Consider the following 22,842-nt stretch of genomic DNA (forward strand, 5'->3'; position numbering starts at 1 on the left):
GCTGGGCTGCACAGGGAGGAGCCCAGGTAAGTTTCTCCCTTTATTTATTTTTCTATTTTCTAATTTCTGACATTTGTTTTAATTTAAATAATATATTAAATCATTTATTTAACTTATGCCAAATTTTTCAGGGGCTAGATATATTATTCCAGAGCTCCTTTATAATTGGCATAATATTTGGACATATATTAATATATATAGAAATATATTTCCAAAGCAAATATTTATGCATTAATTCCAAATGCCCAAAATAAATGTCCATGAGCCACTAAAAATATTGGTTTGATTTTTATCTCTGTCCAATATTTTCAGAGATCAACATGAGCATTTTCTTGGACCCTTTTGGAGAAATTTTTATTTGGGTCATTTTCAAAATGATTCTGAGGGTTTCACAGATCCCCATTTCAAGTTTCTGATGAAAGAGTAAACATGATGCAACACTCTAATGCATGACTAGCTAGGGTGTGACATGCGGTATGGAGGGAGGGGTGGAAACCGTGGAAAACTCGTCTTCGTGATTGAGCGGGAGAGTAAGTAGTATAGGACATTATCCATTGTTAGGGAACGGTTGTAATGGTAGTGAGAATGTAGAATCGTCTTTGGAGCGGACCTGGGAGTGGCAAGCATAAGGGACGAAGACGGGAAACATGTTGGGTGCGATCATACCAGCACTAAAGCACCGGATCCCATCAGAACTCCGAAGTTAAGCGTGCTTGGGCGAGAGTAGTACTAGGATGGGTGACCTCCTCGTGTTGCAATACCTTTTTAATTATTTTTTGCGCCTTGTGACAAACATATCGCACGTGCGTGATATATATTAATCCCGTTATATTATTTTTGACGTTTGCGATATGTTTAAGCTCGATGCTCATTGCTCGCGCGTCTTGGGGCGGCTTTGTGGCGCGAAGAGCGCATTCTGAAAGGGGTGGAAGCCGTTGAAAACTCGTCTCCGTGATTGAGGGGGAGAGTAAGTAGTATAGGACATTATCCATTGTTAGGGAACGGTTGTAATGGTAGTGAGAATGTAGAATCGTCTTTGGAGCGGACCTAGGGAGCATAAGGGACGAAGACGGGGAAACATGTCGGATGCGATCACACCAGCACTAAAGCACCGGATCCCATCGGAACTCCGAAGTTAAGTGTGCGTGGGCGAGAGTAGTACTAGGATGGGTGACCTCCTGGGAAGTCCTCGTATTGCATTCCCTTTTTAATTATTTTTTGCGCCTTGTGACAAACATATCGCACGTGCGCGATATATATTAATCCCGTTATATTATTTTTGACGTTTGCGATATGTTTAAGCTCGATGCTCATTGCTTGCGCGTCTTGGGGCGGCTTTGTGGCGCGAAGAGCGCGTTCTGAAAGGGGTGGAAAAAACTCGTGTTGCTGCGGTATGGAGGGAGGTGTGGAAACCGTGGAAAACTCGTCTTCGTGATTAAGCGGGAGAGTAAGTAGTATTGGACATTATCCATTGTTAGGGAACGGTTGTAATGGTAGTGAGAATGTAGAATCATCTTTGGAGCGGACCTGGGAAGCATAAGGGACGAAGACGGGAAAACATGTCGGATGCGATCATACCAGCACTAAAGCACCGGATCCCATCAGAACTCCGAAGTTAAGCGTGCTTGAGCGAGAGTAGTACTAGGATGGGTGACCTCCTCGTGTTGCATTCCCTTTTTAATTATTTTTTGCGCCTTGTGACAAACATATCGCACGTGCGCGATATATATTAATCCCGTTATATTATTTTTGACGTTTGCGATATGTTTAAGCTCGATGCTTATTGCTCGCACGTCTTGGGGCGGCTTTGTGGCGCGAAGAGCGCGTTCTGAAAGGGGTGGAAAAAACTCGTGTTGCTGCGTTATGGAGGGAGGGGTGGAAACCGTGGAAAACTCGGCTCCGTGATTGAGCGGGAGAGTAAGTAGTATAGGACATTATCCATTGTTAGAGAACGATTGTAATGGTAGTGAGAATGTAGAATCGTCTTTGGAGCGGACCTAGGAGTGGCAAGCATAAGGGACGAAGACGGGGAAACATGTCGGATGCGATCATACCAGCACTAAAGCACCGGATCCCATCAGAACTCCGAAGTTAAGCATGCTTGGGCGAGAGTAGTACTAGGATGGGTGACCTCCTGGGAAGTCCTCGTGTTGCATTCCCTTTTTAATTATTTTTTGCGCCTTGTGACAAACATATCGCACGTGCGCGATATATATTAATCCCGTTATATTATTATTGACGTTTGCGATATGTTTAAGCTCGATGCTCATTGCTCGCTCGTCTTGGGGCGCCTTTGTGGCGCGAAGAGCGCGTTCTGAAAGGGGTGGAAAAAACTCGTGTAGCTGCGGTATGGAGGGAGGTGTGGAAACCGTGGAAAACTCGTCTCCGTGATTAAGCGGGAGAGTAAGTAGTATAGGACATTATCCATTGTTAGGGAACGGTTGTAATGGTAGTGAGAATGTAGAATCATCTTTGGAGCGGACCTGGGAAGCATAAGGGACGAAGACGGGGAAACATGTCGGATGCGATCATACCAGCACTAAAGCACCGGATCCCATCAGAACTCCGAAGTTAAGCGTGCTTGGGCGAGAGTAGTACTAGGATGGGTGACGTCCTCGTGTTGCATTCCCTTTTTAATTATTTTTTGCGCCTTGTGACAAACATATCGCACGTGCGCGTTATAGATTAATCCCGTTATATTATTTTTGACGTTTGTGATATGTTTAAGCTCGATGCTTATTGCTCGCACGTCTTGGGGCGGCTTTGTGGCGCGAAGAGCACGTTCTGAAAGGGGTGGATAAACTCGTGTTGCTGCGGTATGGAGGGAGGGGTGGAAACCGTGGAAAACTCGTCTCCGTGATTGAGCGGGAGAGTAAGTAGTATAGAACATTATCCATTGTTAGGGAACGGTTGTAATGGTAGTGAGAATGTAGAATCTTCTTTGGAGCGGACCTGGGAGTGGCAAGCATAAGGGACGAAGACGGGGAAACATGTCGGATGCGATCATACCAGCACTAAAGCACCGGATCCCATCAGAACTCCGAACTTAAGCATGCTTGGGCGAGAGTAGTACTAGGATGGGTGACCTCCTGGGAAGTCCTCGTGTAGCATTCCCTTTTTAATTATTTTTTGCGCCTTGTGACAAACATATCGCACGTGCGCGATATATATTAATCCCGTTATATTATTTTTGACGTTTGCGATATGTTTAAGCTCGATGCTCATTGCTCGCAAGTCTTGGGGCGGCTTTGTGGCGCGAAGAGCGTGTTCTGAAAGGGGTGGAAAAAACTCGTGTTACTGCGGTATGGAGGGAGGGGTGGAAACCGTGGAAAACTCGTCTCCGTGATTGAGCGGGAGAGTAAGTAGTATAGGACATTATCCATTGTTAGAGAACGGTTGTAATGGTAGTGAGAATGTAGAATCGTCTTTGGAGCGGACCTAGGAGTGGCAAGCATAAGGGACGAAGACGGGGAAACATGTCGGATGCGATCATACCAGCACTAAAGCACCGGATCCCATCAGAACTCCGAAGTTAAGCATGCTTGGGCGAGAGTAGTACTAGGATGGGTGACCTCCTGGGAAGTCCTCGTGTTGCATTCCCTTTTTAATTATTTTTTGTGCCTTGTGACAAACATATCGCACGTGCGCGATATATATTAATCTCGTTATATTATTTTTGATGTTTGCGATATGTTTAAGCTCGATGCTCATTGCTCGCACGTCTTGGGGCGGCTTTGTGGCGCGAAGAGCGCGTTCTGAAACGGGTGGAAAAAACTCGTGTTGCTGCGGTATGGAGGGAGGGGTGGAAACCGTGGAAAACTCGTCTCCGTGATTGAGCGGTAGGGTAAGTAGTATAGGACATTATCCATTGTTAGAGAACGGTTGTAATGGTAGTGAGAATGTAGAATCGTCTTTGGAGGGGACCTAGGAGTGGCAAGCATAAGGGATGAAGACGGGTAAACATGTCGGATGCGATCATACCAGCACTAAAGCACCGGATCCCATCAGAACTCCGAAGTTAAGCATGCTTGGGCGAGAGTAGTACAAGGATGGGTGACCTCCTGGGAAGTCCTCATGTTGCATTCCCTTTTTAATTATTTTTTGCGCCTTGTGACAAACATATCGCACGTGCGCGATATATATTAATCCCGTTATATTATTTTTGACGTTTGCGATATGTTTAAGCTCGATGCTCATTGCTCGCGCGTCTTGGGGCGGCTTTGTGGCGCGAAGAGCGCGTTCTGAAAGCGGTGGAAAAAACTCGTGTTGCTGCAGTATGGAGGGAGGGGTGGAAACCGTGGAAAACTCGTCTCCGTGATTGAGCGGGAGAATAAGTAGTATAGAATCCATTGTTAGGGAACGGTTGTAATGGTAGTGAGAACGTAGAATCGTCTTTGGAGCGGACCTGGGAGTGGCAAGCATAAGGGACGAAGACGGGGAAACATGTTGGATGCGATCATACCAGCACTAAAGCACCGGATCCCATTAAAACTCCAAAGTTAAGCGTGCTTGGGCGAGAGTAGTACTAGGATGGGTGACCTCCTGGGAAGTCCTCGTGTTGCATTCCCTTTTTAATTATTTTTTGCGCCTTGTGACAAACATATCGCACGTGCATGATATATATTAATCCCGTTATATTATTTTTGACGTTTGCGATATGTTTAAGCTCGATGCTCATTGCTCGCGCGTCTTGGGGCGGCTTTGTGGCGCGAAGAGCGCGTTCTGAAAGGGGTGGAAAAAACTCGTGTTGCTGCGGTATGGAGGGAGGGATGGAAACCGTGGAAAACTCATCTCCGTGATTGAGCGGGATTGTAAGTAGTATAGGACATTATCCATTGTTAGGGAACGGTTGTAATGGTAGTGAGAATTTAGAATCGTCTTTGGAGCGGACCTGGGAGTGGCAAGCATAAGGGACGAAGACGGGGAAACATGTTGGATGCAATCATACCAGCACTAAAGCACCGGATCCCATCAGAAGTCCGAAGTTAAGCGTGCTTGGGCGAGAGTAGTACTAGGATGGGTGACCTCCTGGGAAGTCCTCGTGTTGCATTCCCTTTTTAATTATTTTTTGTGCCTTGTGACAAACATATCGCACGTGCGCGATATATATTAATCCCGTTATATTATTTTTGACGTTTGCGATATGTTTAAGCTCGATGCTCATTGCTCGTGCGTCTTGGGGCGGCTTTGTGGCGCGAAGAGCGCGTTGTGAAAGGGGTGGAAAAAACTCGTGTTGCTGCGGTATGGAGGGAGGGGTGGAAGCCGTTGAAAACTCGTCTCCGTGATTGAGCGGGAGAGTAAGTAGTATAGGACATTATCCATTGTTAGGGAACGGTTGTAATGGTAGTGAGAATGTAGAACCGTCTTTGGAGCGGACCTGGGAAGCATAAGGGACGAAGACGGGGAAACATGTCGGATGCGATCATACCAGCACTAAAGCACCGGATCCCATCGGAACTCCGAAGTTAAGCGTGCGTGGGCGAGAGTAGTACTAGGATGGGTGACCTCCTGGGAAGTCCTTGTGTTGCATTTCCTTTTTAATTATTTTTTGCGCCTTGTGACAAACATATCGCACGTGCGCGATATATATTAATCCCGTTATATTATTTTTGACGTTTGCGATATGTTTTAGCTCGATGCTCATTGCTCGCGCGTCTTGGGGAGGCTTTGTGGCGCGAAGAGCGCGTTCTGAAAGGGGTGGAAAAAACTCGTGTTGCTGCGGTATGGAGGGAGGGTTGGAAACCGTGGAAAACTCGTCTCCGTGATTAAGCGGGAGAGTAAGTAGTATTGGACATTATCCATTGTTAGGGAACGGTTGTAATGGTAGTGAGAATGTAGAATCATCTTTGGAGCGGACCTAGGAAGCATATGGGACGAAGACGGGGAAACATGTCGGATGCGATCATACCAGCACTAAAGCACCGGATCCCATCAGAACTCCGAAGTTAAGCGTGCTTGGGCGAGAGTAGTACTAGGATGGGTGACCTCCTGGGAAGTCCTCGTGTTGCATTCCCTTTTTAATTATTTTTTGCGCCTTGTGACAAACATATCGCACGTGCGCGATATATATTAATCCCGTTATATTATTTTTGACGTTTGCGATATGTTTAAGCTCGATGCTCATTGCTCGTGCGTCTTGGGGCGGGTTTGTGGCGCGAAGAGCGCGTTCTGAAAGGGGTGAAAAAAACTCGTGTTGCTGCGTTATGGAGGGAGGATAGGAAACCGTGGAAAACTCGTCTCCGTGATTGAGCGGGAGAGTAAGTAGTATAGGACATTATCCATTGTTAGGGAACGGTTGTAATGGTAGTGAGAATGTAGAATCGTCCTTGGAGCGGACCTGGGAAGCATAAGGGACGAAGACGGGGAAACATGTTGGATGCGATCATACCAGCTCTAAAGCACCGGATCCCATCAGAACTCCGTAGTTAAGCATGCTTGGGCGAGAGTAGTACTAGGATGGGTGACCTCCTGGGAAGTCCTCGTGTTGCATTCCCTGATATATATTAATCCCGTTATATTATTTTTGACGTTTGCGATATGTTTAAGCTCGATGCTCATTGCTCGTGCGTCTTGGGGCGGGTTTGTGGCGCGAAGAGCGTGTTCTGAAAGGGGTGAAAAAAACTCGTGTTGCTGCGTTATGGAGGGAGGATAGGAAACCGTGGAAAACTCGTCTCCGTGATTGAGCGGGAGAGTAAGTAGTATAGGACATTATCCATTGTTAGGGAACGGTTGTAATGGTAGTGAGAATGTAGAATCGTCCTTGGAGCGGACCTGGGAAGCATAAGGGACGAAGACGGGGAAACATGTTGGATGCGATCATACCAGCTCTAAAGCACCGGATCCCATCAGAACTCCGTAGTTAAGCATGCTTGGGCGAGAGTAGTACTAGGATGGGTGACCTCCTGGGAAGTCCTCGTGTTGCATTCCCTTTTTAATTATTTTTTGCGCCTTGTGACAAACATATCGCACGTGCGCGATATATATTAATCCCGTTATATTATTTTTTAACGTTTGCGATATGTTTAAGCTCGATGCTCATTGGTCGCGCGTCTTGGGGCGGCTTTGTGGCGCGAAGAGCGCGTTCTGAAAGGGGAGGAAAAAACTCATGTTGCTGCGGTATGGAGTGAGGGGTGGAAACCGTGGAAAACTCGTCTCCGTGATTGAGCGGGAGAGGAAGTAGTATAGGACATTATCCATTGTTAGGGAACGGTTGTAATGGTAGTGAGAATGTAGAATCGTCTTTGGAGCGGACCTGGGAGTGGCAAGCATAAGGGACGAAGATGGGGAAACATGTCGGATGCGATCATACCAGCACTAAAGCACCGGATCCCATCAAAACTCCGAAGTTAAGCGTGCTTGGGCGAGAGTAGTACTAGGATGAGTGACCTCCTGGGAAGTCCTCGTGTTGCATTCCCTTTTTAATTATTTTTTGCGCCTTGTGACAAACATATCGCACGTGCGCGATATATATTATTCCTGTTATATTATTTTTGACGTTTGCGATATGTTTAAGCTCGATGCTCATTGCTCGCGCATCTTGGGGCGGCTTTGTGGCGCGAAGAGCGCGTTCTGAAAGGGGTGGAAAAAACTCGTGTTGCTGCGGTATGGAGGGAGGGGTGGAAACAGTGGAAAACTCGTCTCCATGATTGAGCGGGAGAGTAAGTAGTATAGGACCTTATCCATTGTTAGGGAATGGTTGTAATGGTAGTGAGAATGTAGAATCGTCTTTGGAGCGGACCTGGGAGTGGGAAGCAAATGGGACGAAGACAGGGAAACATGTCGGATGCGATCATACCAGCACTAAAGCACCGAATCCCATCAGAACTCCGAAGTTAAGCGTGCTTGGGCGAGAGTTGTACTAGGACGGGTGACCTCCTGGGAAGTCCTCGTGTTGCATTCCCTTTTTAATTATTTTTTGCGCCTTGTGACAAACATATCGCACGTGCGCGATATATATTAATCCCGTTATATTATTTTTGACGTTTGCGATATGTTTAAGCTCGATGCTCATTACTCGCGCGTCTTGGGGCGGCTTTGTGGCGCGAAGAGCGCGTTCTGAAAGGGGTGGAAAAAACTCGTGTTGCTGCGGTATGGAGGGAGGGGTGGAAGCCGTGGAAAACTCATCTCCGTGATTGAGCGGGAGAGTAAATAGTATAGGATATTATCCATTGTTAGGGAACGGTTGTAATGGTAGTGAGAATGTAGAATCTTCTTTGGAGCGGACCTGGGAAGCATAAGGGACGAAGACGGGGAAACATGTCGGATGCGATCATACCAGCACTAAAGCACCGGATCCCATCGGAACTCCGAAGTTAAGCGTGTGTGGGCGAGAGTTGTACTAGGATGGGTGACCTCCTGGGAAGTCCTCGTGTTGCATTCCCTTTTTATTTATTTTTTGCGCCTTGTGACAAACATATCGCACGTGCGCGATATATATTAATCCCGTTATATTATTTTTGACGTTTGCGATATTTTTAAGCTCGATGCTCATTGCTCGCGCGTCTTGGGGCGGCTTTGTGGCGCAAAGAGCGCGTTCTGAAAGGGGTGGAAAAAACTCGTGTTGCTGCGGTATGGAGGGAGGGGCGGAAAGCGTGGAAAACTCGTCTCCGTGATTAAGCGGGAGAGTAAGTAGTATAGGACATTATCCATTGTTAGGGAACGGTTGTAATGGTAGTGAGAATGTAGAATCATCTTTGAAGCGGACCTGCGAAGCATAAGGGACGAAGACGGGGAAACATGTCAGATGCGATCATACCAGCACTAAAGCACCGGATCCCATCAGACCTCCGAAGTTAAGCGTGCTTGGGCGAGAGTAGTACTAGGATGGGTGACCTCCTAGGAAGTCCTCGTGTTGCATTCCCTTTTTAATTATTTTTTGCGCCTTGTGACAAACATATCGCACGTGCGCGATATATATTAATCCCATTATATTATTTTTGACGTTTGCGATATGTTTAAGCTCATTGCTCATTGCTCGTGCGTCTTCGGGCTGCTTTGTGGCGCGAAGAGCGCGTTCTGAAAGGGGTGGAAAAAACTCGTGTTGCTGCGGTATGGAGGGAGGGGAGGAAACCATGGAAAACTCGTCTCCGTGATTGAGCGGGAGAGTAAGTAGTATAGGACATTATCCATTGTTAGGGAACGGTTGTAATGGTAGTGAGAATGTAGAATCGTCTTTGGAGCGGACCTGGGAAGCATAAGGGACGAAGACGGGGAAACATGTTGGATGCGATCATACCAGCACTAAAGCACCAGATCCCATCAGAACTCCGTAGGTAAGCGTGCTTGGGCGAGAGTAGTACTAGGATGGGTGACCTCCTGGGAAGTCCTCGTGTTGCATTCCCTTTTTAATTATTTTTTGCGCCTTGTGACAAACATATCGCACGTGCGCGATATATATTAATCCCATTATATTATTTTTGACGTTTGCGATATGTTTAAATTCGATGCTCATTGCTCGCGCGTCTTGGGGCGGCTTTGTATCGCGAAGATCGTGTTCTGAAAGGGGTAGAAAGAACTCGTGTTGCTGCGGTATGGAGGGAGGGGTGGAAACCGTGGAAAACCCGTCTCCGTGATTGAGCGGGAGAGTAAGTAGTATAGGACATTATCCATTGTTAGGGAACGGTTGTAATGGTAGTGAGAATGTAGAATCATCTTTGGAGCGGACCTGGGAGTGGCAAGCATAAGGGACGAAGACGGGGATACATGTTGGATGCGATCATACCAGCACTAAAGCACCGGATCCCATCAAAACTCCAAAGTTAAGCGTGCTTGGGCGAGAGTAGTACTTGGATGGGTGACCTCCTGGGAAGTCCTCGTGTTGCATTCCCTTTTTACTTATTTTTTGCGCCTTGTGACAAACATATCGCACGTGCGCGATATATATTATTCCCGTTATATTATTTTTGACGTTTGCGATATGTTTAAGCTCGATGCTCATTGCTCGCGCGTCTTGGGGCGGCTTTGTGGCGCGAAGAGCGCGTTCTGAAAGGGTTGGAAAAAAATCGTGTTGCTGCGGTATGGAGGGAGGGGTGGAAACCGTGGAAAACTCGTCTCCATGATTGAGCGGGAGAGTAAGTAGTATAGGACATTATCCATTGTTAGGGAACGGTTGTAATGGTAGTGAGAATGTAGAATCGTCTTTGGAGCGGACTTGGGAGTGGCAAGCATATGGGACGAAGACGGGGAAACATGTCGGATGCGATCATACCAGCACCAAAGCACCGGATCCAATCAGAACTCCGAAGTTAAGTGTGCTTGGGCGAGAGTTGTACTAGGATGGGTGACCTCCTGGGAAGTCCTCGTGTTGCATTCCCTTTTTAATTATTTTTTGCGCCTTGTGACAAACATATCGCACGTGCGCGATATATATTAATCCCATTATATTATTTTTGACGTTTGCGATATGTTTAAGCTCGATGCTCATTACTCACGCGTCTTGGGGCGGCTTTGTGGCGCGAAGAGCGCGTTCTGAAAGGGGTGGAAAAAACTCGTGTTGCTGCGGTATGGAGGGAGGGGTGGAAGCCGTGGAAAACTCGTCTCCGTGATTGAGCGGGAGAGTAAGTAGTATAGGACATTATCCATTGTTAGGGAATGGTTGTAATGGTAGTGAGAATGTAGAATCGTCTTTGGAGCGGATCTGGGAGTGGCAAGCATAAGGGACGAAGACGGGGAAACATGTCGGATGCGATCATACCAGCACTAAAGCACCGGATCCCATCAGAACTCCGAAGTTAAGCGTTCTTGGGCGAGAGTAGTACTAGGATGGGTGACCTCTTGGCAAGTCCTCGTGTTGCATTCCCTTTTAATTATTTTTTACGCCTTGTGACAAACATATCGCACGTGTGCGATATATATTAATCCCGTTATATTATTTTTGACGTTTGAGATATGTTTAAGCTCGATGCTCATTGCTCGCGCGTCTTGGGGCGGCTTTGTGGCGCGAAGAGCGCGTTCTGAAAGGGGTGGAAAAAACTCGTGTTGCTGCGGTATGGAGGGAGGGGTGGAAGCCGTGGAAAACTCGTCTCCGTGATTGAGCGGGAGAGTAAGTAGTATAGGACATTATCCATTGTTAGGGAACGGTTGTAATGGTAGTGAGAATGTAGAATCGTCTTTGGAGCGGACCTGGGAGTGGCAAGCATAAGGGACGAAGACGGGGAAACATGTCGGATGCGATCATACCAGCACTAAAGCACCGGATCCCATCAGAACTCCGAAGCTAAGCGTGCTTGGGCGAGAGTAGTACTAGGATGGGTGACCTCCTGGGAAGTCCTCGTGTTGCATTCCCTTTTTAATTATTTTTTGCGCCTTGTGACAAACATATGGCACGTGCGCGATATATATTAATCCTGTTATATTATTTTTGACGTTTGCGATATGTTTAAGCTCGATGCTCATTGCGCGCGCGTCTTGGGGCGGCTTTGTGGTGCGAAGAGTGCGTTCTGAAAGGGGTGGAAAAACTCGTGTTGCTGCGGTATGGAGGGAGGGGTGGAAACCGTGGAAAACTCGTCTCCGTGATTGAGCGGGAGAGTAAGTAGTATAGGACATTATCCATTGTTAGGGAACGGTTGTAATGGTAGTGAGAATGTAGAATCGTCTTTGGAGCGGACCTGGGAGTGGCAAGCATAAGGGACGAAGACGGGGAAACATGTCGGATGCGATCATACCAGCACTAAAGCACCGAATCCCATCAAAACTCCAAAGTTAAGCGTGCTTGGGCGAGAGTAGTACTAGGACGGGTGATGTCAGTGTCAAAACCGGCGGATCTCGGGTAGGGGGTCCCGAACTGTGCGTCTAGGCGGATGGTAACAGGAGAGGAGGGACACGATGTTTTACCCAGGTTCGGGCCCTCTCGATGGAGGTAAAACCCTACGTCCTGCTTGATTAATATTGATGATATGGGTAGTACAAGAGTGGATCTACCACGAGATCAAGGAGGCTAAACCCTAGAAGCTAGCCTATGGTATGATTATTGTAATGTATGTTGTGTCCTACGGACTAAAGCCCTCCGGTTTATATAGACACCGGAGGAGGCTAGGGTTACACAGAGTCGGTTACAATGGTAGGAGATCTACATATCCGTATCGCCAAGCTTGCCTTCCACGCCAAGGAAAGTCCCATCCGGACACGGGACGGAGTCTTCGATCTTGTATCTTCGTAGTCTTGGAGTCCGGCGGACGATGATAGTCCGGCTGTCCGGACACCCCCTAGTCCAGGACTCCCTCAGTAGCCCCTGAACCAGGCTTCAATGACGATAAGTCCGGCGCGCATAATGTTCGGCATTGCAAGGCGGGTTCCTCCCTTCAATAATCCAGAGAAGATCATGAACACCAGGATAGTGTCCGGCTCTGCAAAATAAATTCCACATTCTACCGTAGAGACAATAAAATGTACACTAGTCCAATCTGCTGACGTATTATGCGGCGTAACATCACACCGCTACCAAGCCTTTGTTTGAATCGTTTTTTACTATACCACCTCAGCACGTTTAGCGAAGCGGTTTCCTTGGCACGTCTTGTCGAAGCAGAGATCGTGTTCCTCCTTGGCTAACAAGCCTTTCCGGGATTCTCATCAATACGGACGTGGGTAACCCAACCGCGCCATTGATGGTGGCGCTTGGGGGATAAGCGAGTTTTATCAGGCCAGCGGGACGCACAGTTTTTGTCCACCTACATATAAGGGATAAGGATTTACCTTCTCACCTACGCCTTCTTCCTCCTTGGCTTATCCACCTCCGTGTACTCAAGCTCCAACGCCCAAGCTCGCGCATCTCGCCTCGACCTTCTCCGAATATGTCCGGAGCGGGAGGCAAATGGTGTTGGAAATATGCCCTAGAGGCAATAATAAAAGTATTATTATATTTCATTGTTCATGATAATTGTCTTTTATTCATGCTATAACTGTATTATCCGGAAATCGTAATACACGTGTGAATACTTAGACCACACAATGTCCCTGGTAAGCCTCTAGTTGACCAGCTCGTTGTGATCAACAGATAGTCATGGTTTCCTGACTATGGACATTGGATGTCGTTGATAACGGGATCACATCATTAGGAGAATGATGTGATGGACAAGACCCAATCCTAAGCATAGCATAAAAGATCGTGTAGTTCGTTTTGCTAGAGCTTTGCAAGTGTCAAGTATCTCTTCCTTCGACCATGAGATCGTGTAACTCCCGGATACCGTAAGAGTGCCTTGGGTGTACCAAACGTCACAACGTAACTGGGTGACTATAAAGGTGCATTACAGGTATCTCCGAAAGTAGCTGTTGGGTTGACACGGATCGAGACTGGGATTTGTCACTCCGTATGACGGAGAGGTATCTCTGGGCCCACTCGGTAATGCATCATCATATTGAGCTCAATGTGACCAAGATGTTGGACACGGGATCATGCATTACGGTACGAGTAAAGTGACTTGCCGGTAACGAGACTGAACAAGGTATTGGGATACCGACGATCGAGTCTCGGGCAAGTAACGTACCGATTGACAAAGGGAATTGCATACAGGATTTGATCGAATCCTCGACATAGTGGTTCATCCGATGACAACATCGAGGAGCATGTGGGAGCCATCATGGGTATCCAGATCCCGCTGATGGTTATTGACTGAGAGAGTCTCGGTCATGTCTGCATGTCTCCCGAACCCGTAGGGTCTACACACTTAAGGTTCAATTACGCTAGGGTCATAGGGATATGTATATGCAGTAACCCGAATGTTGTTCGGAGTCCCGGATGAGATCCCGGACGTCACGAGGAGTTCCGGAATGGTCCGGAGGTAAAGATTTATATATGGGAAGTCCTATTTCGGGCATCGGGACAAGTTTCGGGGTTATCGGTATTGTACCGGGACCACCGGAAGGGTCCCGGGGGTCCACCGGGTGGGTCCACCTGTCCCGGGGGGCCACATGGGCTGTAGGGGGGTGCGCCTTGGCCTAATGGGCCAAGGGCACCAGCCCCACATAGGCCCATGCGCCTAGGGTTTAAGGGGGCAAGAGTCCTAGGAGGGTAAGGCACCTCCTAGGTGCCTTGGGGGGAGGGAAAACCCCCCTTGGCCGCCGCACCCCCTAGAAGATTGGATCTCCTAGGGCCGGCCACCCCCCTTGGCACCCCTATATATAGTGGGGGAGAGGAGGGACTTCATACCTGAACGCCCTGGCCTTTGGTTGCCTCCTTTTCCCTCCCCAACACCTCCTCCACCTCCATAGCGCTTAGCGAAGCTCTGCCGGAGTACTGCAGCTCCATCAACACCACGCCGTCGTGCTGCTGCTGGTGCCATCTCCCTCAACCTCTCCTCCCTTCCTTGCTGGATCAAGAAGGAGGAGACGTGGCTGTTCCGTACGTGTGTTGAACGCGGAGGTGTCGTCCGTTTGGCGCTGGTCATCGGTGATTTGGATCACGTCGAGTACGACTACATCATCACCTTGCAAGCTTCCGCCACGCGATCTACAAGTGGTATGTAGATGCAAACTCTCTCCCTAGACTCGTTTCTTAGATGAACTCATAGATGGATCTTGGTGAAACCGTAGAAAATTTTTTAATTTTCTGCAACGTTCCCCAACAGTGGCATCATGAGCTAGGTCTATGCGTAGTTCTCTTTGCACGAGTAGAACACAACTTTGTTGTGGGCGTGGATTTTGTCATCTTACTTGCCTCTACTAGTCTTTTCTTGCTCAACGGTATTGTGGGATGAAGCGGCCCGGACCAACCTTACACGTACTCTTACGTGAGACCGGTTCCACCGACTGACATGCACAAGTTGCATAAGGTGGCTGGCGGGTGTCTGTCTCTCCCACCTTAGTTGGAGCAGAATCGATGAACAGGGCCCTTATGAAGGGTAAATAGAAGTTGACAAAATCACGTTGTGGTGATTCGTAGGTAAGAAAACGTTCTTGCTAGAACCCAATTGCAGCCACGTAAAAGATGCAACAACAATTAGAGGACGTCTAACTTGTTTTTGCAGCGATTGATCATGTGATGTGATATGGCCAGAAGTTGTGATGAATGATGAATTGTGATGTATGAGATCATGTTCTTTGTAATAGGATTCACGACTTGCATGTCGATGAGTATGACAACCGGCAGGATCCATAGGAGTTGTCATTATTTTTTGTATGACCTGCGTGTCATTGAATAACGTCATGTAAACTACTTTACTTTATTGCTAAACGTTAGTCATAGAAGTAGAAGTAGTCGTTGGCGTGACAACTTCATCAAGACACGATGATGGAGATCATGATGATGGAGATCATGGTGTCAAGCCGGTGACAAGATGATCATGGAGCCCCGAAGATGAAGATCAATGGAGCTATATGATATTGGCCATATCATGTCACAACTATATAATTGCATGTGATGTTTATTATGTATTATGCATCTTGTTTACTTAGGACGACGGTAGTAAATAAGATGATCCCTTATAAAATTTCAAGAAGTGTTCTCCCCTAACTGTGCACCGTTGCTACAGTTCGTCGCTTCTAAGCACCACGTGATGATCGGGTGTGATGGATTCTTACGTTCACATACAACGGGTGTAAGACAGTTTTACACAGCGAAAACACTTAGGGTTAACTTGACGAGCCTAGCATGTGCAGACATGGCCTCGGAACACGGAGACCGAAAGGTCGAACACGAGTCGTATGGAAGATACGATCAACATGAGAATGTTCACCGACGATGACTAGTCCGTCTCACGTGATGATCGGACACGGCCTAGTCGACTCGGATCGTGTAACACTTAGATGACTAGAGGGATGTCTAATCTAAGTGGGAGTTCATAATTTGATTAGAACTTTATTATCATGAACTTAGTCTAAAAAAAACCTTTGCAAATATGTCTTGTAGATCAATGGCCAACGCTAATGTCAACATGAACTTCAACGCGTTCCTAGAGAAAACCAAGCTGAAAGATGATGGCAGCAACTATACGGACTGGGTCCGGAACCTGAGGATCATCCTCATAGCTGCCAGGAAATAATATGTCCTAGAAGGACCGCTAGGTGACGCTCCCGTCCCAGAGAACCAAGACATTATGAATGCTTGGCAGTCTCGTGCTGATGATTACTCCCTCGTTCAGTGCGGCATGCTTTACAGCTTAGAACCGGGGCTCCAAAAGCGTTTTGAGCCCCACGGAGCATATGAGATGTTCGAAGAGCTGAAACTAGTTTTTCAAGCTCATGCCCGGGTCGAGAGATATGATGTCTCCGACAAGTTCTACAGTTGTAAGATGGAGGAAAACAGTTCTGTCAGTGAGCACATCCTGAAGATGTCTGGGTTGCACAACCGTATGACCCAGCTGAACATTAACCTCCCAGATGAGGCGGTCATTGACAGAATCCTCCAGTCGCTCCCACCAAGCTACAAGAGCTTTGTGATGAACTACAACATGCAGGGGATGAAAAAGACCATTCCTGAAGTGTTCTCGATGCTGAAGTCAGCAGAGGCTGAAATCAAGAAAGAACATCAAGTGTTGATGGTCAATAAGACCACTAAGTTCAAGAAGGGCAAGGGTAAGAAGAACTTCAAGAAGGACGGCAAAGATGTTGCCGCGCCTGGTAAGCCAGTTACCGGGAAGAAGTCAAAGAATGGACCCAAGCCTGAGACTGAGTGCTTTTATTGCAAGGGGAAGGGTCACTGGAAGCGGAACTGCCCCAAATACTTAGCGGATAAGAAGGCCGGCAACACCAAAGGTATATTTGATATACATGTGATTGATGTGTACCTTACCAGTACTCGTAGTAACTCCTGGGTATTTGATATCGGTGCCGTTGCTCATATTTGTAACTCACAGCAGGAGCTGCGGAATAAACGGAGACTGGCAAAGGACGAGGTGACGATGCGCGTCGGGAATGGTTCCAGAGTCGATGTGATCGCCGTCGGCACGCTGCCTCTACATTTACCTACGGGATTAGTTTTGAACCTTAATAATTGTTATTTAGTGCCAAGTTTGAGCATGAACATTGTATCTGGATCTCGTTTAATACGAGATGGCTACTCATTTAAGTCTGAGAATAATGGTTGTTCGATTTATATGAGAGATATGTTTTATGGTCATGCTCCGATGGTCAATGGTTTATTCTTAATGAATCTCGAGCGTAATATTACACATGTTCATAGTGTAGATGCCAAAAGATTTAAAGTTGATAACGATAGTCCCACATACTTGTGGCACTGCCGCCTTGGTCACATTGGTGTCAAGCGCATGAAGAAGCTCCATGCCGATGGACTTTTAGAGTCTCTTGATTATGAATCGTTTGACACGTGCGAACCATGCCTCTTAGGTAAAATGACCAAGACTCCGTTTTCCGGAACAATGGAGCGAGCAACCAACTTGTTGGAAATCATACATACCGATGTGTGCGGTCCAATGAGCGTTGAGGCTCGCGGAGGATATCGTTATGTTCTCACCCTCACAGATGACTTGAGTAGATATGGGTATGTCTACTTAATGAAACACAAGTCTGAGACCTTTGAAAAGTTCAAGGAATTTCAGAATGAGGTGGAGAATCAACGTGACCGAAAGATAAAATTCTTACGATCAGATCGTGGAGGAGAATACTTAAGTCACGAATTTGGTACACACTTAAAGAAATGTGGAATCGTTTCACAGCTCACGCCACCTGGAACACCTCAGCGAAACGGTGTGTCCGAACGTCGTAATCGCACTCTATTGGATATGGTGCGGTCTATGATGTCTCTTACCGATTTACCGCTATCATTTTGGGGATACGCTCTAGAGACAGCTACATTCACTTTAAATAGGGCACCGTCTAAATCCGTTGAGACGACACCGTATGAATTATGGTTTGGAAAGAAACCTAAGCTGTCGTTTCTAAAAGTTTGGGGATGCGAAGCTTATGTCAAGAAACTTCAACCTGAAAAGCTCGAACCCAAGTCGGAAAAATGCGTATTCATAGGATACCCTAAGGAAACTGTAGGGTATACCTTCTACTTAAGATCCGAAGGCAAGATCTTTGTCGCCAAGAACGGATGCTTTCTGGAAAAAGAGTTTCTCTCGAAAGAAGTAAGTGGGAGGAAAGTAGAACTCGATGAAGTACTACCTCTTGAGCGGGATAGTGACGCAGCACAGGAAACCGTTCCTGTGATGCCCACACCAACTGAAGAGGAAAACCATGATAATGATCAAGGTACTTCGGATCAAGTTACTGCTGAACTTCGTAGGTCCACAAGGACACGTTCCGCACCAGAGTGGTACGGCAACCCTGTCCTGGAAATCATGTTGTTAGACAACAATGAACCTTCGAACTATGAAGAAGCAATGGCGGGCCCGGATTCCAACAAATGGCTTGAAGCCATGAAATCCGAGATAGAATCCATGTATGAAAACAAAGTATGGACTTTGACAGACTTGCCCGATGATCGGCGAGCGATAGAAAACAAATGGATCTTTAAGAAGAAGACGGACGCGGATGGTAATATTACCATCTATAAAGCTCGACTTGTCGCTAAGGGTTATCGACAGGTTCAAGGGATTGACTACGACGAGACATTCTCTCCCGTAGCGAAGCTAAAGTCCGTCCGAATCATGTTAGCAATTGCCGCATACTATGGAACGCTAACAAAGTATTCAAGCTCCAGCGATCCATTTATGGACTGGTGCAAGCATCTCGGAGTTGGAACATTCACTTTGATGAGATGATCAAAGCGTTTGGGTTTATGTAGACTTATGGAGAAGCCTGCGTTTACAAGAAAGTGAGTGGGAGCTCTGTAGCATTTCTCATATTATATGTAGATGACATACTCCTGATGGGAAATAATATAGAATTTCTGGACAGCATTAAGGCCTACTTGAATAAGTGTTTTTCAATGAAGGATCTTGGAGAAGCTGCTTATATATTAGGCATCAAGATCTATAGAGATAGATCGAGACGCCTCATAGGTCTTTCACAAAGCACATACCTTGATAAGATTTTGAAGAGATTCAGAATGGATCAGTCCAAGAAGGGGTTCTTGCCTATGTTACAAGGTATGAGACTGAGCTCAGCTCAGTCACCGACCACGGCAAAAGATAAAGAAGAGATGAGTGTCATCCCCTATGCTTCAGCCATAGGATCTATTATGTATGCCATGCTGTGTACCAGACCCGATGTAAACCTTGCCGTAAGTTTGGTAGCAAGATACCAAAGTAATCCCGGCAAGGAACACTGGACAGCGGTCAAGAATATCCTGAAGTACCTGAAAAGGACAAAGGACATGTTTCTCGTTTATGGAGGAGACGAAGAGCTCGTCGTAAAGGGTTACGTCGATGCTAGCTTCGACTCAGATCTGGATGACTCTAAGTCACAAACCAGATACGTGTATATGTTGAATGGTGGAGCAGTAAGCTGGTGCAGCTGCAAGCAGAGCGTCGTGGCGGGATCTTCGTGTGAAGCGGAGTACATGGCAGCCTCGGAGGCAGCACATGAAGCGATTTGGGTGAAGGAGTTCATCACCGACCTAGGAGTCATACCCAATGCGTCGGGGCCGATCAAACTCTTCTGTGACAACACTGGAGCTATTGCCCTCGCAAAGGAGCCCAGGTTTCACAAGAAGACCAGGCACATCAAGCGTCGTTTCAACTCCATCCGTGAAAATGTTCAAGATGGAGACATAGAGATTTGCAAAGTGCACACGGATCTGAATGTCGCAGATCCGCTGACTAAACCTCTCTCGCGTGCAAAACATGATCAACACCAGAACTCTATGGGTGTTCGATTCATCACAATGTAACTAGATTGGTGACTCTAGTGCAAGTGGGAGACTGTTGGAAATATGCCCTAGAGGCAATAATAAAAGTATTATTATATTTCATTGTTCATGATAATTGTCTTTTATTCATGCTATAACTGTATTATCCGGAAATCGTAATACACGTGTGAATACTTAGACCACACCATGTCCCTGGTAAGCCTCTAGTTGACCAGCTCGTTGTGATCAACAGATAGTCATGGTTTCCTGACTATGGACATTGGATGTCGTTGATAACGGGATCACATCATTAGGAGAATGATGTGATGGACAAGACCCAATCCTAAGCATAGCATAAAAGATCGTGTAGTTCGTTTTGCTAGAGCTTTGCAAGTGTCAAGTATCTCTTCCTTCGACCATGAGATCGTGTAACTCCCGGATACCGTAAGAGTGCCTTGGGTGTACCAAACGTCACAACGTAACTGGGTGACTATAAAGGTGCATTACAGGTATCTCCGAAAGTAGCTGTTGGGTTGACACGGATCGAGACTGGGATTTGTCACTCCGTATGACGGAGAGGTATCTCTGGGCCCACTCGGTAATGCATCATCATATTGAGCTCAATGTGACCAAGATGTTGGACACGGGATCATGCATTACGGTACGAGTAAAGTGACTTGCCGGTAACGAGACTGAACAAGGTATTGGGATACCGACGATCGAGTCTCGGGCAAGTAACGTACCGATTGACAAAGGGAATTGCATACAGGATTTGATCGAATCCTCGACATAGTGGTTCATCCGATGACAACATCGAGGAGCATGTGGGAGCCATCATGGGTATCCAGATCCCGCTGATGGTTATTGACTGAGAGAGTCTCGGTCATGTCTGCATGTCTCCCGAACCCGTAGGGTCTACACACTTAAGGTTCAATTACGCTAGGGTCATAGGGATATGTATATGCAGTAACCCGAATGTTGTTCGGAGTCCCGGATGAGATCCCGGACGTCACGAGGAGTTCCGGAATGGTCCGGAGGTAAAGATTTATATATGGGAAGTCCTGTTTCGGGCATCGGGACAAGTTTCGGGGTTATCGGTATTGTACCGGGACCACCGGAAGGGTCCCGGGGGTCCACCGGGTGGGTCCACCTGTCCCGGGGGGCCACATGGGCTGTAGGGGGGTGCGCCTTGGCCTAATGGGCCAAGGGCACCAGCCCCACATAGGCCCATGCGCCTAGGGTTTAAGGGGGCAAGAGTCCTAGGAGGGTAAGGCACCTCCTAGGTGCCTTGGGGGGAGGGAAAACCCCCCTTGGCCGCCGCACCCCCTAGGAGATTGGATCTCCTAGGGCCGGCCACCCCCCTTGGCACCCCTATATATAGTGGGGGAGAGGAGGGACTTCATACCTGAACGCCCTGGCCTTTGGTTGCCTCCTTCTCCCTCCCCAACACCTCCTCCACCTCCATAGCGCTTAGCGAAGCTCTGCCGGAGTACTGCAGCTCCATCAACACCACGCCGTCGTGCTGCTGCTGGTGCCATCTCCCTCAACCTCTCCTCCCTTCCTTGCTGGATCAAGAAGGAGGAGACGTGGCTGTTCCGTACGTGTGTTGAACGCGGAGGTGCCGTCCGTTTGGCGCTGGTCATCGGTGATTTGGATCACGTCGAGTACGACTACATCATCACCTTGCAAGCTTCCGCCACGCGATCTACAAGTGGTATGTAGATGCAAACTCTCTCCCTAGACTCGTTGCTTAGATGAACTCATAGATGGATCTTGGTGAAACCGTAGAAAAAATTTTAATTTTCTGCAACGTTCCCCAACAGTGGCATCATGAGCTAGGTCTATGCGTAGTTCTCTTTGCACGAGTAGAACACAACTTTGTTGTGGGCGTGGATTTTGTCATCTTACTTGCCTCTACTAGTCTTTTCTTGCTCAACGGTATTGTGGGATGAAGCGGCCCGGACCAACCTTACACGTACTCTTCCATGAGACCGGTTCCACCGACTGACATGCACAAGTTGCATAAGGTGGCTGGCGGGTGTCTGTCTCTCCCACCTTAGTTGGAGCGGAATCGATGAAAAGGGCCCTTATGAAGGGTAAATAGAAGTTGACAAAATCACGTTGTGGTGATTCGTAGGTAAGAAAACGTTCTTGCTAGAACCCAATTGCAGCCACGTAAAAGATGCAACAACAATTAGAGGACGTCTAACTTGTTTTTGCAGCGATTGATCATGTGATGTGATATGGCCAGAAGTTGTGATGAATGATGAATTGTGATGTATGAGATCATGTTCTTTGTAATAGGATTCACGACTTGCATGTCGATGAGTATGACAACCGGCAGGATCCATAGGAGTTGTCATTATTTTTTGTATGACCTGCGTGTCATTGAATAACGTCATGTAAACTACTTTACTTTATTGCTAAACGTTAGTCATAGAAGTAGAAGTAGTCGTTGGCGTGACAACTTCATGAAGACACGATGATGGAGATCATGATGATGGAGATCATGGTGTCAAGCCAGTGACAAGATGATCATGGAGCCCCGAAGATGAAGATCAATGGAGCTATATGATATTGGCCAAGAAGGTGGCCGCGGGGACTCGAAAGAGTTCCCGCAATCAGGTGTCCGACGACGAGGCGGACTCCTCCCCCGAAGACGAGGAGGTTTCTCTCCCAGAAGAGGGAGAGAAGAAGAGGAAGGCTTCCCCAATAGGGGAGGCCGAAGGGTCCAAGAGGGGGAGAACTATCCCCCCGGACAGTTTCGCCAACACTACCGTTGGCGAGGATGAATGGCCTCCAAGGGCCAGGCGTCCGGCGAGATCGTAAGTATCCGGATCCTTGATATGCAAAATCTTTTATGTCGCGTAGTGTCCTTCTAACGCCGCATTTTGTTCGTAGTCCGGCCGATGACGATCTCCCCGACTCATCGAGCGGGTCGTTGGCCCTCGGATGTGGATTCACTTCCGACGGCCTCCACCCCACGCGCCGACGAGGACGCCGAGGTGGGATCCCAGAGAGGGACCCATCAGGAGGAGGCTCCGGAGGCGCCGTCAGGCAGCCTCCCGGACTTTGCGCCGGACTCTACATCGGAACCCGCAGTGGTTCCAGAGTCCGGCAAGCGGCCCCTTTGAAAGAAGGGCAAGACCGTGACACCG

At 47.6% G+C, this 22,842-nt stretch overlaps 20 non-coding genes and 3 pseudogenes across 20 annotated transcripts; all 23 read left to right on the forward strand.

Moving 5' to 3' along the window:
* The first annotated feature begins 652 nt into the window (after positions 1-652).
* LOC119313991 lies at positions 653-761 on the forward strand (annotated as a pseudogene).
* A 323-nt stretch (positions 762-1,084) lies between these two features.
* LOC119313658 lies at positions 1,085-1,203 on the forward strand. Its single transcript, XR_005151928.1, has one exon. It is a non-coding gene; the product is annotated as a 5S ribosomal RNA (ribosomal RNA).
* Positions 1,204-1,564: 361 nt separating this feature from the next.
* Positions 1,565-1,673, forward strand: LOC119313987 (annotated as a pseudogene).
* Positions 1,674-2,040: 367 nt separating this feature from the next.
* Positions 2,041-2,159, forward strand: LOC119313311. Its single transcript, XR_005151656.1, has one exon. It is a non-coding gene; the product is annotated as a 5S ribosomal RNA (ribosomal RNA).
* Positions 2,160-2,520: 361 nt separating this feature from the next.
* On the forward strand, positions 2,521-2,629 carry LOC119313975 (annotated as a pseudogene).
* Positions 2,630-2,995: 366 nt separating this feature from the next.
* Positions 2,996-3,114, forward strand: LOC119313822. The gene has a single exon (XR_005152086.1). It is a non-coding gene; the product is annotated as a 5S ribosomal RNA (ribosomal RNA).
* Positions 3,115-3,481: 367 nt separating this feature from the next.
* LOC119313323 lies at positions 3,482-3,600 on the forward strand. The gene has a single exon (XR_005151660.1). It is a non-coding gene; the product is annotated as a 5S ribosomal RNA (ribosomal RNA).
* Positions 3,601-3,967: 367 nt separating this feature from the next.
* Positions 3,968-4,086, forward strand: LOC119313806. The gene has a single exon (XR_005152071.1). It is a non-coding gene; the product is annotated as a 5S ribosomal RNA (ribosomal RNA).
* Positions 4,087-4,448: 362 nt separating this feature from the next.
* Positions 4,449-4,567, forward strand: LOC119313692. Its single transcript, XR_005151961.1, has one exon. It is a non-coding gene; the product is annotated as a 5S ribosomal RNA (ribosomal RNA).
* Positions 4,568-4,934: 367 nt separating this feature from the next.
* Positions 4,935-5,053, forward strand: LOC119313555. The gene has a single exon (XR_005151829.1). It is a non-coding gene; the product is annotated as a 5S ribosomal RNA (ribosomal RNA).
* A 361-nt stretch (positions 5,054-5,414) lies between these two features.
* LOC119313649 lies at positions 5,415-5,533 on the forward strand. Its single transcript, XR_005151920.1, has one exon. It is a non-coding gene; the product is annotated as a 5S ribosomal RNA (ribosomal RNA).
* Positions 5,534-5,894: 361 nt separating this feature from the next.
* LOC119313527 lies at positions 5,895-6,013 on the forward strand. Its single transcript, XR_005151804.1, has one exon. It is a non-coding gene; the product is annotated as a 5S ribosomal RNA (ribosomal RNA).
* A 361-nt stretch (positions 6,014-6,374) lies between these two features.
* LOC119313676 lies at positions 6,375-6,493 on the forward strand. Its single transcript, XR_005151946.1, has one exon. It is a non-coding gene; the product is annotated as a 5S ribosomal RNA (ribosomal RNA).
* Positions 6,494-6,808: 315 nt separating this feature from the next.
* On the forward strand, positions 6,809-6,927 carry LOC119313677. Its single transcript, XR_005151947.1, has one exon. It is a non-coding gene; the product is annotated as a 5S ribosomal RNA (ribosomal RNA).
* Positions 6,928-7,295: 368 nt separating this feature from the next.
* LOC119313723 lies at positions 7,296-7,414 on the forward strand. Its single transcript, XR_005151988.1, has one exon. It is a non-coding gene; the product is annotated as a 5S ribosomal RNA (ribosomal RNA).
* Positions 7,415-7,781: 367 nt separating this feature from the next.
* On the forward strand, positions 7,782-7,900 carry LOC119313750. Its single transcript, XR_005152015.1, has one exon. It is a non-coding gene; the product is annotated as a 5S ribosomal RNA (ribosomal RNA).
* A 361-nt stretch (positions 7,901-8,261) lies between these two features.
* Positions 8,262-8,380, forward strand: LOC119313705. The gene has a single exon (XR_005151972.1). It is a non-coding gene; the product is annotated as a 5S ribosomal RNA (ribosomal RNA).
* A 361-nt stretch (positions 8,381-8,741) lies between these two features.
* LOC119313630 lies at positions 8,742-8,860 on the forward strand. The gene has a single exon (XR_005151901.1). It is a non-coding gene; the product is annotated as a 5S ribosomal RNA (ribosomal RNA).
* A 361-nt stretch (positions 8,861-9,221) lies between these two features.
* LOC119313653 lies at positions 9,222-9,340 on the forward strand. The gene has a single exon (XR_005151924.1). It is a non-coding gene; the product is annotated as a 5S ribosomal RNA (ribosomal RNA).
* Positions 9,341-9,707: 367 nt separating this feature from the next.
* On the forward strand, positions 9,708-9,826 carry LOC119313675. Its single transcript, XR_005151945.1, has one exon. It is a non-coding gene; the product is annotated as a 5S ribosomal RNA (ribosomal RNA).
* Positions 9,827-10,193: 367 nt separating this feature from the next.
* LOC119313711 lies at positions 10,194-10,312 on the forward strand. Its single transcript, XR_005151978.1, has one exon. It is a non-coding gene; the product is annotated as a 5S ribosomal RNA (ribosomal RNA).
* A 367-nt stretch (positions 10,313-10,679) lies between these two features.
* LOC119313762 lies at positions 10,680-10,798 on the forward strand. Its single transcript, XR_005152027.1, has one exon. It is a non-coding gene; the product is annotated as a 5S ribosomal RNA (ribosomal RNA).
* A 366-nt stretch (positions 10,799-11,164) lies between these two features.
* LOC119313600 lies at positions 11,165-11,283 on the forward strand. Its single transcript, XR_005151873.1, has one exon. It is a non-coding gene; the product is annotated as a 5S ribosomal RNA (ribosomal RNA).
* The last annotated feature ends 11,559 nt before the right edge of the window (positions 11,284-22,842 follow it).

This window comes from Triticum dicoccoides, chromosome 5B, assembly GCF_002162155.2.
Source record: "Triticum dicoccoides isolate Atlit2015 ecotype Zavitan chromosome 5B, WEW_v2.0, whole genome shotgun sequence".
Lineage (NCBI taxonomy): Eukaryota > Viridiplantae > Streptophyta > Magnoliopsida > Poales > Poaceae > Triticum > Triticum dicoccoides.